Source organism: Hermetia illucens, chromosome 5, assembly GCF_905115235.1.
Source record: "Hermetia illucens chromosome 5, iHerIll2.2.curated.20191125, whole genome shotgun sequence".
In the NCBI taxonomy this organism is placed as follows: Eukaryota; Metazoa; Arthropoda; class Insecta; order Diptera; family Stratiomyidae; genus Hermetia; species Hermetia illucens.
The window spans coordinates 98,768,046-98,783,114 of NC_051853.1; the positions used below are offsets into that span (position 1 = coordinate 98,768,046).

Sequence of the window (15,069 nt, forward strand, 5' to 3'; positions counted from 1 at the left end):
TTGAACGGGGTGAGGTTGACAAAGGCCAAATCTGGATGCAATCACGGGCTTGTAAATCCCCATTCAGCGTATCAAACCACTGTTGTTTCGGCCAGCCTTTTGGTGATTTACCATCGACTTCGACGTTCAGACCAATCTTGCCAAGTGAATTCTCGATAGCGCGAATTACATGATCATACCATCGAAGACGCCTCTCTCACAATTTTTCCACGGTCAGTGCAACCCCATATCGATCGCGGATATCCTCATTTTGGATGTGATCAGAATGTGTCACATCACTAGCCCAACGCAACATTTTCGTCTCCATTACCGCAAGATGCCGTTCATTGTCTAGTCGGCCAAAACTCAGAACCATAGAGAGCGGCAGGACGGACGACATTACATCGATCACAAAGAACACCAGTTGTGGAAGAAAACTTCATTCATTGGCAGATTGCATTGACCCGAGATATTTAAATAGCTCAGTTCTAGGCAGGTCACTGCCGTTAACAGAACTGAGTGATTTATTTATTAAATATCTCGTGTCAATGCTATCAGCCAATGGAGAACTGCGTTATGCTCTTCACGTCGGGAAACGAAAAACCCTTTATTCCTTAGTATTAGACCGTTGTTGAGGATGAAAGGTCTAGAGAGTGATTGTGCTGCTTTTATCTAACCCCGTACATTGGATACATTGAGTAAGCCTACTTAGTCTTAAAAGCTTCCCCGGGATACCAAATATACTGTATAGTGTACATTTTTACACAGGCGGTGCTATCGCAGGCTACCTTCAATTTGATGAAAAGGTGATGCAATTGATCGCTACATTTACTGCTTACCGCATAGAGGAAATCTGATAAGGTGCTGATTTCCCGGAGTGAAGCCCCTTGTTTTTAGGGCCGAAGATATTCTGCGCGTATGGGACTATCTGTAATGCGTGGTATCCGTTTTCTGTCTGCGTTTTTTGTATAAATGAGAGAGAGAGTTTCCAGCTTCCTCCCCTCGCCCTCTGAGAAAAATCGTGGACAGAAGAAGATAACATATTCGAGTCCTCGGTATTAATTCACGGTACGGAGGACCTCTTGTAGCTACTATGGCCTGACAGAAATTCAGGCGGTAGTTTGTCTCGCCGAGTCGTCGCTGAATCCACTCCTAAATGGGGAGAATCAGTGTGCGGGACTAGCGACTCCTCTGCGAGTCATCCCACCATTGCTGCTGCTTTTCCAGTAGTTCTCACCTTGTCGCTTTCGGTATTTTTCATCCTGCTAACGATAGGTTGGTATTTACTGTTTCCTCTCAGGCATATTTCAGGTGTACCTTGAAATTGAATCACAACCCCTGCGTATAACCGGCTTTGAAGTGATTATATGGCCGCCAATACGAACACTAACCGAATTCTTACTCATACGATTTGTAATCAACACAGCTTCCCCTATTTGTTGATCAAGCTGAACCTTCTCCACCCACGCTTTTAATGCACTAATGTTTTCATTAGGGTACACTTTAACATCTTCAGGTTCTTTCGGGAAGATATCCATGGTTAGATGATCTGCAAAACCGGTTATCGCTGCCCTTTTGGCGCGAGAAGAACAAGGACACCATTTTCCATTACGTTCCACAAAAGTGAACCCAGCGCTAAGCTTGCCCCCATTGTACTGCTTGTGTCCTTCATTTGTATCGTACCAAGGTGGCCTCTAAGTAACTTTCAAGTAGTTTAGTCCAGCAACTATAAGCAGTCATTTAAGTTAATGAGCCTTTTATTTATTCGCAGCTAACTGAATTGAACATATGTTTTACGTCCAATATTTCCACGGCGCAGCACTTATCTAGGGCTTTGCATCCCAAATCAGCTTCAAAACCACCTCCACCCTGCCGATGATTGAATGAGCTTTTGAAAAACATACTGTCGCTCCGATAGGTTATCTCTATATTCAATAGTAGGGAAAAGTCTAATATCTTGCCAACCATGTCTATAAGGCAAATCGGGCGGCATGATTATTTATATCCGGGTTAATTATTGGGCCACAGTAGTACAACTAATTTCTGCCTCTTCAATTGAGCGGGGAAACCTCCTTCTACGTTGCAAGCCTCAAATACGCAGATTAACCAGTTGGGTCTGATCGATCTAGCGAGCTTTATTGTCGTTGTACGGTACGGCTCGATGATTATCGGTTCTTCGGCTCCTATGTCATAGATGGCCTGTGAGAGCGGGTTTTGCAATGGATAAGATTGATTTGTATGAACCTTATTTTTTAATCGCCTGCTGTGTGCGATGCGGTGGCAGTCGATGCTCCTTTTCGCTTTGCAAAGCATGCGTTCAGGTACAGCTTCCCACTTCCTGAATATATTAATTTCGTATTTCCGCAATTTTTACACCTCTTTGCAATGCGGACAAATTCAAGGCATCTAAGAGCTCTGCACACTGAGTTGCAAAAAGACCCAGCCTACTTACCAACTGACTGGTCCAAATTGTCTACTTGCAAACTGGGTGGTCCAAACATCAACTTTGAACTCCTTACCCAGTTCCAGAGAAGGGACAACAAACACAAGGGCATCACAGGGAAGGATGATCTGTAGGTGTTTCCAAGTCTGAAGCGGACTATAATCAACGGTGGATTAACTCACCCCAGTATGTTAACCGTATCCTCCTGTTATCTTTCATTGCTCATAGTTTTTTTACAGATTGGGGGTCGATTGCATCACAGTCATCCTGTGACCATTCTCCACATCAAGTTTTCTGACACCTTCAGTTATATAGAGATTCCTAGATGATTTTTCTTTTTATTCCCAAATTGTGGGCAGAGGGAAAGCGCACCTCGAGTGTACGAAGGGGGACCCAAAAAAAACGGGAATTTCGTCATAACTTCTTTATTTCTAAATATTTTTACACCAAATTTTGATCACCTTCAAAGTATTCGCCTTTGACTACAACGCACTTCTCCAAACGATTCCTCCATTGTTTAAAGCATTTTTTAAATTCACTCAACGGGATGTCCTTTAAGCCTTCCAGCGATTTTTGTTTCACCTCCTCCACAGTGGCAAAACGCTTTCCTTTCATATTCCTTTTGAGTCGTATCCATACCACCGCAATTCATCACCAGTAATCACCTTGGAGAAAAATTCAGGGTTCTCTTCGAGCTGATTTTGAAGCTCAAAACATCCCTGAAGTCGACGCTCCCTTTGCTCATCTGTGAGAAGGCGCGGGACGAATCTGGCTACAACCGTTCTCATGTGCAAATCTTCGGATAAAATTCTCTGAATTGAACACTATGACATTTCCGATATCTCACAGAGTTGATCAATGGTTCGGCGACGGTCTTCACGAACAAGGGCATTGATTTCGTCGACATTTTCATCAGTTCTTGACGTTGAGGGGCGAGTTGGTTTTCAATAGACATTTCTTCATTTTCAAAACATCAAAACCAATCGTAAACTCTGGTTTTTCTTAAGGCAGCATCCCCATAAACAGTCTTAAACATTACAATAGTTTCCGCGGCCGACTTCCGCAATAGGCAACAAAATTTCACAGCCGCGCGTTGTTCTCGACAATCGGCCATTACGTTTTCGCCGAAATGTAAAAAGTTGTTTTACTAAAAAAAATCTCACGGGCGAACCGATGGACTCACAGTGAGACAGCTTCGCACATGACGCAGGTGGCGTAACACTAGCGGACCTGTGGTCAAACAATAGGTTCCCCCACTCTCCCTACCCACCACAGCGTAATTCTCGGAACTTATGGGTCCCCCTTCGTACTGTCGTGTGAAATGTTTACCTTAAACCTGTAGTGGAGTTCGCTACATGTCTCGTGGGAAACTTGGTGTGATTATAATTGCATTCTTTTCAACTACTTTTTTAATGCTTTACGGAAGTCCTGAGTCCGACATCTTTTTGATCGTGGTCGGATCCAGAGTTTATTTCTGATGAATTGCCTTTGCCCTGGACGAAATCGTCTCTATACTTTTATGACTGGGGTTAGCTTGTGACATTGTATAAAACAAAATCTTACTAAAATAGGTTTACTTTCTGCTTCTCTATCTATCCGTTTGTCTGCCACATCAATATTCTTAGGAAAGGGTACTACTATTGATACGAAATTTGGTATAAAGATGGGAACTGTGAATCCCTTTGCATGCAGTGATTAAAGTCTTTATTGGTTGAGTTTAAGGGAGAAGGGGTCTCAGTACATACATAAGGAGGGCCTAAGATTGTTTTTCACTGAATGTAGTCATGTGGAGGATCAAATGAAAGGTATCGATTAGTATTTTCCAAAGCTGGCAGTAGTTGCGAGTTGCAAGATGGGGAACCGTGAAAACTGAAAATTGGTCATAAGAATTAAACGAAACCTTTCATACAAAAGAATTCACCTTTCGGTTTCCTGGCTTGTGTCAACGTTATCATCACCTTTACCACGCATGTATTATAATTGATCCCTCTCCTTTGGCATGTTTGATTTACTTTCCGCAATATTCTCAAGACGACGAATTCGGCGTCATCCGGTATGATTCTGAAGGTGGAGCACATTTTCTCAGTTGTCCTTCTGTAGACCATATTTAGTTCATGTGTATTGCATAAACTATATACTGCCCATTCCGGAACGGGCACTCTCCAACGACATTTTCACAGGACTTATTAATTTGCATAAGTAAAGCCTCATATCCGCGAGATGCTTTGCATCCACAATCAGTGCTATGTTTGCGGCATAACTTATTACTATGGCCTTCTCCGGAACTGGAAATCTAAATAAGTACTCGCGTTTGGGGAATTGAAGTCTAGGTGCGGGTTGGGGTTGTTCAGGTTTGTTTTCAGTTCTCTAAACTAAGGTAGGGGAAATCGAAATTTGCTGTTCATCCTAGAGGATAATTGACTGTTTGAAAAGCCACTTACTGTTCTTCGTTAGTTAATTGTTTACACTTCGCCCATCGATTGCATTCGCAACCACGCCTTTCTCGTTCACTGCATTCCAGCACTTCTAGCATGCAAGCATTTTTCCAATTATATTTTCCGGTGCTAGTGTTCCTCCTAATGTCTCCTCTAGATTCTAACTTTTCCTCAGCGAATCTAGGACAATGGAAGAAAACATGCTCCGGGTCCTCCGGAATACTGTCGCAGCTGAAACAGTTGTGTGATCTGTTCAGTTTAAACCTATAGAGATATTTACGGTAACTGCCATGTCCCGTGAGAAACTGCGTGAGAGATCACACTTTATTTCACCATGCGTTCTATGCGTCCACACCTTGTTGCAGGGAATCAATCTGTGGGTCCATCGACCCTTTTTTGCCTGTTCCCACCGTTGCTGCCACCTGCTTAAGGATTCCTCCCTTTCGGCGTTTTTCATTTGTCGATCAGAGGAAGAATTGGGTCCATCATAGATATGTGCCATCTCATCGGCGAAAATGTCGATCGGCATCATTCCGACTACTGCGTAGGCCGCTTCATCGGAGATGGTTCTATAACTACAGTACACTCTTAGGGCGGTTTTTCTCATCTTTTGAGCATTGCATGCGGTATGCAATGCAGTTGACCAAACTGACACTGCGTAGAACACTATATAGAGCGCACCACTATAGCTATAAGCAGTCTACGTGTGTATCGCGGGCCCTCAACATTAGGCATCATCCTTGCCAAGACATTGCTAACACTGGACGCCTTGGTGCAAATATTTTGTAAGTGCTGCCTGAAATTCAGCCTCGCTTCTATCATCACTCCAAGGTATTCAATTGCTGGCTTTGAAGTGATGATATGCTTCCTCATTATAATACGGGCAGTGGTTTCCTTACGCCGCTTCGTGATAAGCACCGCCTCTGTTTTATCCTCCGCGAGTGGAAGACCTGCATCATTCAGCCACTTCTTTATAGCAATCATTGCTACGAATGAATACAATTCCATATCTACCAAATCTTATGGAACAACAATCACCACTATGTCATTGGCATACCCCACTATTGTGGCCTCGCTATCAACTGGGACGTTAAGGACGTCATTATACACGATGTTCTATAATGGAACCCCCGCGGAGACAATGTATTCTTTGGTTCCATTGCCTGTGTACCAGAGCCTTCTCTCTGTTAAGTAGCTGTCGACTAGCGTAGTTAAGTAACTTGGTACACCAATCGCCTACAATGACCTCCATGTGAGGTTCTAACAGACAGAGTTGAACGCATTTTGCACCTCAAGGGTAATCACTGCACAATACTTGCCAGTGCCACCCCTTCCGTGCATCGCATTTTCAGCTAAACCAGTGACCAGTTTGATAGCGTCGACCGTTGATTTGGCTGTACGGAAGACGAATTGTCGGTCTAATAAGCCTTCCGGACTTTCTACAGCCAGAACCAAACTGTTGATTATTCGCTTCAATATTTTCCCCATAGTGTTTAATGGACATATCGGCCTGTAGAAAAATAGTTGACCAGGAGGCTTACCAGGTTTAGGCAACAACAGCAACCTTTGTTTTTTCCATACCTTGGTAATGATCCCATCCGCCAAGCATGCTTCAAACAACTCTACGAATATGTCTGGCCTCGACTTGATGGCCAGCTTAAGGGCTTCGTTTGGTATGCCGTTGAGGCCGGGCACTTTGTTGTCTCCCAGCCTACCACAAATCTCTAGTACTTCTTCCTTCGTTACTGGGGGTATTACAGCCACATCTAAAGATGTATGTAGACTGTAACCCCTTGTGTTCTCCTGAGGGAACAAACCCTGAACGATTTTCAGTAGGAAATCGGGATATGTAATTTGTCGGGCTGCCTTATCTCTAAATCCCAACATCACAACCCTATACGCGCTTCCCCACGGGTCTATATCCGCCTCTGCGCAGAGTCGCTTGCAGCAGTGCTTATTGCTTCGCTGTATATCCAGCTTCAGGTTTCTTTGAGCTACTTTATAAGCTCGCTGTTTCACCTCCTGGTCAATCTTACCTATCTCTCTCTGAGCCACTCGTCTTGTCCGATGGCACACCGACTGAAGATTTGACAATTCACTATTCCACCAGCACGTCGCGGCATCGATGAGTCGCATGCCTTCGCGATACATTTCGTGATATAGAGGGCTCTTCACGATGGTGTAGCTTGTATAGTGTCCTGGTCCAACCATACATCTATGAAAGTTTGCTCGTCAATTGCTTTCGCAGACCAACCTGACGTTCTCCTCATTTTTTGACGAGTAGATTTCCAACCGCTTAACTTGCTCTTTAGGTCAAAGAGTATTGCCTGCTAATCACTATGGGTGTACTATTCACTGATGTTCTATGTCCTGGAACGTCAGTGAACAGTACACCCATAGTGAGCTAATGAAGGACTAACAAAAGTCAGATCCACAACCCAACCGAACCATCTTTCCAGTAAGTATTAACCTGATCATCGTTAGCCAATATGATATGTAACTGCGCGAAAGCCTCCAAGAGACAATGCCCTCTTGCATTCGTCAGCGAAGTTCCCCATTCTGTGGTCCATACCTTGAAATCCCCGGAAATGACTTTTGATTTTCGTCCTTTTGCATCTAGAATCAATCTGTCCAGCATGTCCTCGAATTCGACCAGCGTCAAGCTTGGAGGAGCGTAGCAGCTGTAGAAGTATATGCCGTCTATTTTTGTCCATACAAACGCACTTGTGGGCTGCCTCATACATTCCTCTATGGCTTAGCCCCTGCATGCCCGCAAGGCCGCCCACCTGTTGGATCGGCTACCCATACATTATTGTTAGAGTTTCTATAGGGTTCTTATAGCCACTTTCACCTCTGACTCATGGGTGGTCTGTGAGAGCAGATCTTGCGCGACCTTACAGTGATTGAGGTTGATTTGGACCAACCCCATTTTCTCGATGCACTTTTTTGAACTCCCGCCCGCTGTCCTATCACAAAACCTGCATTTGGGATTCTTGTTACAATCCCGAGCTTTAAAATAGATGCCTCCTGCAAACCGTGCAGCTCGAACGCTAAGGCAGTGCAGATTTCCGCCTCAGAAGTGACCTTATCTAGGTTCTTGTACTGTATAGCGATCTCGTGCTTTGGAGCAGGCAAGGCAACACTTTCCCCAAAGTAAATTTTTGATCTGGCTGCGGAAGCCTTGGGCTTTGATTTCTCCGGCCCTTTTCAGTTCCAGCATGAGATCTCCATTTCGGTTCCTCGGGATCCTGCTAACATTCTCCAAAAGTATTTGAGATCAGGGTCAGCTTTCACTTTTCTTGGTATGTCTGCATAGGACATACTACCCGTGCTTGAAAAAATGATTGCCTCGGGACGGATTCTCATTCTCTCCCTCTACTTTTTTGGCTTCTGTGGTCCAACCTTTGTTCAACCATCGTGTACATTTTGAGGCATCGGCTCCCTTGGTGTTTTAAATACTATTTCCCGCCTACCGAGGTTTTAGGGTCCTTCCTTAAAGTGGGTGGTACGCCTTTTTTTTGGAAACCTGCTGATGTCCTGCATATTCGTCTTCCTTCTTCCGAACCCTCTTTTTCGTCTGCCCATCCGCAAGTCTACGGTTGGTTGTCACCTGCATCGACCGCTTCATCGTTAAAGGAGTAATTCAAGGGCTCGCCTTCAAATATTTCTCATCTTCCCGCGATTTGTTGTATAGAGCCCTGATGGTATGCAGGAAGACTCTTCCAGGTCGGATTTCTGTTCCAAAGCCTCTATTCTTCTTTCCGCACATTTTCTTTCGTCAACCGGATTCCTGTGGGCCAGGTCCTTTTCTGCCTTGGACATTGGGGATATCTCATAATTGTTGAGCTTTTCCTTAACGGATCCGGCTCTCAATACCTAGCTCTTTACGCTCGGATGCGGTTGGCGTCACTGCGGCTTTAAACGACCAACGTTGTCCCATGGGCACATCCTTCTGCGCATTTGCTATGGGCGCTCTAGGGAGTGATGTCTTCGGTTTAAGTACCTCCTTGTCAAAGCTGCTTGTAGCACTAGATGCCACGGTTGGCAAGCGGTCCACCACTGTGGCATTGCAGTCGAGGGATATCGACGACCAGGAGCCTCTTTGCCCACTCCCAAAAGCCGCGGGTACTGGGGTTCCGAGCCCCTGCACGGTTAGTTTATACACCTGCTCTTCGTCCATATTGGTCTATTATCCTTCCCATAGTCATTTTTATACCCGGGTGGGCGTTTTTTTCCCACCTACCCAACCTGCGCATTAACATGCCCATGCACGCACACCTTCGAATGCGTGCAAGTACACACGCATCCGTCGAGCATTTCCTTATCCGCACGGAGAAACGCGCCTGAAGAAAGATCTGGCGACTCCTCACAAGTCGTCTGTCTGTCGGTTGCACGCATTTTTTTTGGAGACGATTATAACGATTCACACCAAATTTGGTACAAAGGTGCGAACTGCGAACGTTCACGCATACAGTAAGTTAAGTCCTTTTAGGTCGAATTTAAGAGGGGGTCGTCATGGATGCCAAAGGGGGTATATATTTTTTTTCACGAAATCTAGCTATGTGGAGTGCCAAATAAAAGGTTTCGGTTAGTGCTTTCCGAAGCGGGTCTTAGTTTTGACATTTGTTGAAAAGGTTGGGAGTGTGCGGGGTTTCAGTGTGTGTTCATCGTTTTAAGGGACCCATTCTCAGAAACTACCGACCGAAAAATCCGAAAAACATCAAGTGGTTGCCACTGTATTGTGACTAGGCTTCGAAGTACCCTCCACACCGATGTCCTTTCAAATAAAGTTAATAATAGTATACTACTATAATTTTTAGTAATTGACAGCAAAACGCCTCTTAAACTAATCCTAGCACCACAAGATTGTAGTAATGGAGGCGATAATATGGAGCATGATCCTACCAAACTTGATCGAAATCGCACTATTCCTATTACGCACTATTACTCATCATCATCAACGGCGCAACAACCGGTATCCGGTCTAGGTCTGCCTTAATAAGGAACCCCAGACATCCCGGTTTTGCGCCGAGGTCCACCAATTCGATATCCCTAAAAGCTGTCTGGCGTCCTGGCCTACGCCATCACTCCATCTTAGGCAGGGTCTGCCTCGTCTTCTTTTTCTACCATAGATATTGACCTTACAGACTTTCCGGGCTGGATCATCCTCATCCATACGGATTAAGTGACCCGCCCACCGTAACCTATTGAGCCGGATTTTATCCACAACCTGGGGGTCATGGTATCGCTCATAGATTTCGTCATTATGTAGGCTACGGAATCGTCCATCCTCATGTATGGGGCCAAAAATTCTTCGGAAGATTTTTCTCTCGAACGCGGCCAAGAGTTAAGAGCTAAGAGCTAAGAGCTAAGAACCCAAGTCTCCGAGGAATACATGAGGACTGGTAAGATCATTGTCTTATACAGTTTTTATAAGCTGAAATAGGCTCTGTTGGCTGACAACAACCGCGCGCGGATTTCGTCATCGTAGCTGTTATCGGTTGTGATTTTCGACCCTAGACAGGAGAAATTATCAACGGTCTGAAAGTTGTATTCTCCATCTTTATTCTTCCCATTTGACCAGTGCGGTTTGATGTTGTTGGTTCGTTTCCGCTAATCTTGGTGGTGGAAATATTTGTCCGTCGTCTTCAGTTGGCGGGACCTCCAACTCGCCGATGTTCTGGTTGTTCAGTAGCTCATCAAAGTACTCAACCCATCGCTCCAATATGCCCATTCTGTCGGAAATCAGATTTTCCTCTTTGTCTCGGTAGGATGAGCATCGAGGTGTAGGTGGCTTCATCCTGCTGACTTGTTGGTAAAACTTGCGCGCCTGGTACGGTTGCTCCGTGTACTTTTCTAGTTCACAGACTTGTTGGTTCTCCCAGGCTTTCTTTTTCCGTCTGTGAAGTCGCTTCTCCGCTCGTCGGAGTTCGTGATATGTCTTTGCGCGTGCCCGTGTTATTTGAGAATGCATCATTACTCGGTATGCGGCATTCTTCCGTTCCGTTGCTAGCTTACATTCACCGCCAAACTAGCTGTTCCGACTCCTTTTGTGGCTGGGGCCAAGTATGTTTGTGGCCGTATCAATAATAATGTTCTTCAGGTGGTTGTGAAAATCATTTGTTGATGCTTCATCTCCAGGTCCTCTGTTGACTGCGGTTATTGCAGCATCCATTTCCCTCTTATAGGTGTCGCGGAGGGTTGTGTTGTGGAAGGCTTCAGTGTTAACTCTCACCTGATTGTCAGAGGGGATTCTGGGTGGTGTTGTTGTTCGAGCCCGGAACACCATGCCAACGAGATAGTGATCCGAGTCTATATTGGCCCCCTATATGTTCTGATACTCATCAAGGCTGAGAGGTGGCGGCGTTCAATCAATACGTGGTCAATTTGGTTGAAAGTGGTCCCGTCTGGAGAGGCTCACTTATGTTTGTGAGGTAGCAAACCAGGTACTTCCAACAACCATTTCGTGTGACGCTGCTAATTGAATAATCCACAGTCCGTTATCATTTGTATTTTTATGTAAGCTATGGGAGCCAGCGTATCGCCTGAATACGGGCTCCTTCGCTACTTGGCTGTTAAAATCCCCAAGTATGATTTTAATATCATATCTGGGACAGGCTTCGAGGGTTCGTTCTACTGCCTCGTAGAAGGTGTCCTTCTCCGACTCTCTGTGGGGCGTGAACGTTAATGAGGCTTATATTTCTAAACTTGCCTCGCAAACGCAGAGCGCATAGCCGTTCGCTTACGTTTTCAAAGCCGATGACAGCAGGTTTCATCTTTTGGCTGACTAAGAAACCTACTCCGAGTACATGGCTTACTGGATGTCCACTATAATATATGGTGTAGTCGCTCATCTCCGGGAAACCGGTCCCTGTCCAACGCATCTCTTGTTACGCTGTTACATCAGCCCCATATTGGGGCAGGGCATCGGCTAGCTGCTCATCAGTTTCATCTCTGTACAGGGAGCGCACGTTCCATGAGAAAATGCGCAAATCGTTATTCCGTTGTCGTTGCCGGGTTCGTCGTTGTGTAATCCGTCCAGTCCGAGGCTCCTGTTGTGGCTTCGTAACAAGTTGTTTTCTGTGTAGGGTTGTCAGCCCTACCCAACCTCCAACCTGGAGGACCAGTTGGTACAATTTGTCCGGTTTTTTGGCGCGGGAGACTCGTGTTCATCCTTCCCCGTCTGCAGCTTTTCGTTAAGAAAGAGCTCCCAGCGGTCACCACGTGGAGGTGGAGATAGGGTGTGGTAGTAGAGCTGTTGGTATTGGTTTAGTAGGCATTTCCCAGGTTTTATGCTCCATCGTGGGTACCAATCCACGTTTCTCCCTGGGACCTATACTACCCTTTGAACACTATTACTAACAAAGTTGTAGTAGGTCTCCTTTGCAAATTCAAGGCTTTGAATGTGAACATCACCTGAAAGTGGATACTCTGACATAATACATGCATATATTACGTGCTACGTACTAATGAGCCAAATACACCTTCAAATGCCTTTATATAATAACTACATAAAACCTTCCGTACCTGAAGCGTCTAGCTTCCGGTTTCCCGACTTGTTTATGCTTACGTTACTTTCATTTCCCTCCTCCTTATTTTCTTGTTACCTGGAAAACAGTAGTCCTCCAATGTTACCTCTTCTTCGAATATGCTTTTGTAAATGTCACTATTATCAAAACATTAATTCCAGGAAGTCTCTAAAAAGTTACCTTGAAAGGAAGCTAAACTTGAAGTCGCATGTGGTTCTGCAGCTCGAGGAATATGCCAGCTTAAGCCCCGATTCACTTGATTCGTTAGAATGGAATATGTAAAATATAGTTTTCTTCATTTTCAAACATAATTTTGGACATGTTGTGTAAGGTTTGTGGTCGATTGGTCGATATTTGCACTCTGTCTTCCGCTCGACGATTGATTGGGCTTTAGCTTGTCTAAACATAAATTGATTGATTTCCAATGAATGTTGTCAATTTTCATAGAAAGGCCTTGGACTTAAATTTATTAATGCCCGATCTAGAGTCAATTATTCGTCAATAATACGCGTTTGTGTTAAACGGTTTCGACTATTTCTTGGGTTGTTCAATTAGTTGTTTTGGAAGCTCCTAAGTAAGACCAATTGGTTATGAGAACAAATAGTAGTTATTCTTCTTCCAATTGCAATCAGATTCCTAGATTCATGGATTCATGATTTTTTTTGCTTACCATGCTTACCAACACTGACCGATTCCGCTAACATGAGAAAGTATTAAGCACCAACATTCGCTGAAACCCCTAAATCTCAAGTGGCTCTGTAGATTAAAATATCAATCATTTCGAAAAGATGATTGTAGCGCACAGATAAATTGATATTAGGAACTATGCTGGATTGGTATCTGAAAACCTTTTAGTTCACATTCAACGCAAGCATTGATTTGTGTTGCATACATCTTCCTTAAGAAGGCAGGACTTAAATGGCTCACCTAAGGTGAAACATGTCCGGATGGCTTAAGGGGGTCATCCCGTGTGAAGGCCGTTTTTTCTGCCTTTCTTTGAAAAATTATTTTGGAGGACTGGATAAAGATAGAAACGTGATTTTTTCACCATATGTTTATTGATATCTCTAGTATATGTGGTAAATTTTTCAACTTAATATCGTTGCTAGTTTTCGGAATACGTGTCAATTTATGCACCCATCTCCAAAAAGAGGTGTTTTTCTGCTGCCACGCTGGAGGGCGCTGTGTTCATCTGATGAAAAAAAACTAAACGGCATTTTAATGTGGACAATATTTCACGGTCCGCAAACTAGGATAATTAGAAAATATTAAAAGGTAAATTTTTTGTTAGCTTTTAAATTTAATTTTTTGGATTTTAGTGTTTTTTTACGGCTTTTTTTATAAATAAAAAAAAACGACCCGTCCGATTGCAATTATCCTAGTTTGCGGACCGTAGAAATATGTACTAAAGAAGTCGTGAAAATTTCAAAGAGTTTGGTTGGATAGATTTTGAGCTATGGTGGCAGCCAATTTTCAAGATACAGTTTCGAGAAAAACGCATTTGAAAATTTAAATGTGATTATCAACAGTAAAATTTTAATTCACCATTAATCTGCTATACCTGGTCCATAGAGAGCACCCTCCATTTCTTCAAAAAAGTCTTGTAAGCCCGATTGTTGCTCTCTGGTTTCAATTATGGCTCTTTTAGCGAGGTCAGTCGACCGTCGTTCGGACCGCCAAATTCGCGCTTCATTACGGCGGTCGACATAAACCTGACATATGTGACCAACTTGACATCCCATTGTCACTAGGATTTTGAGAATGCCATTGAATCCTTCATTGAAAATAATTACAGCCAGAAAAGTGGCTATTTCTACGACCTTGGCCCCAGAATGAAGGTGTTTAAGAGCGAAAGTCTAGATCAATGCATTTAGTGACTCATTGTTATTCTGGGTCTCTGCTCCTAAACGTCTATTCAAGAGATCATCTCGTGACAAATCTTCGTACATTGGTTTGATGACTGTTTGAACTTCTTCAGGCAAAGGTGCCTTCTCGTCGTGGAAACTATCCAGTTCTCCTTTAGCTTCCGCTTTGCCCTATTTGCACCAACTGTCCTCGCCTGCTGAACAATTTTGATGCTGAGGATTTTCGTCTGTAGAATATTTATGGAAGAAAGTTGCCCAAATTTCTTGCTTCATTCCTTCTATCGAATTTGCATGTCGACGAATAGCTAGCCCAAAAAATGTAGTGAGGTCGTTAATAACCTTATCAGTAAGTTCTCCAGCCGCTTTTCCACCAATGCCTTTGTGGTTCTTCTTTGAATTTCTTAGCAGATTTCCCATTCTTTTCTCGACATGTCCTACACATTCCTTTTTTACTACCACGTATATTTTATTATTTACAGAAATTTGTAGAAATACCCGAGAAAATTCCAGCAAAATCCAATATACAATTTGCAAAACTTGTCGCAATTGGAACATCTATGTTCATGCTTGCTAAAAGTTTCTTTGCTGATGTTGATGCGAAGTCCTTTTTCTTCTCTGATAAGTATCGATTCCCATACTCGTTTTCTAGTGCGAGCATGACGTTGAACGTTGAAGCGATCTCCCTTTGTACGATCCATTTAAAAAAATCACTGAACACACAAACACCACAATACTTACAACAAAATATAACTGAGTATTGCATGAAAGCCTTTCAGTGCTCACTCTAGACTGGATTATCCTTTTTATTCCAAACAGCA

General features: G+C 43.8%; 1 protein-coding gene across 1 annotated transcript in view; it reads right to left on the bottom strand.

Moving 5' to 3' along the window:
• LOC119658176 overlaps window positions 1–15,069 on the bottom strand; it is a 56,704-nt gene that overhangs the window by 17,674 nt on the left and 23,961 nt on the right. The window lies entirely within an intron of this gene.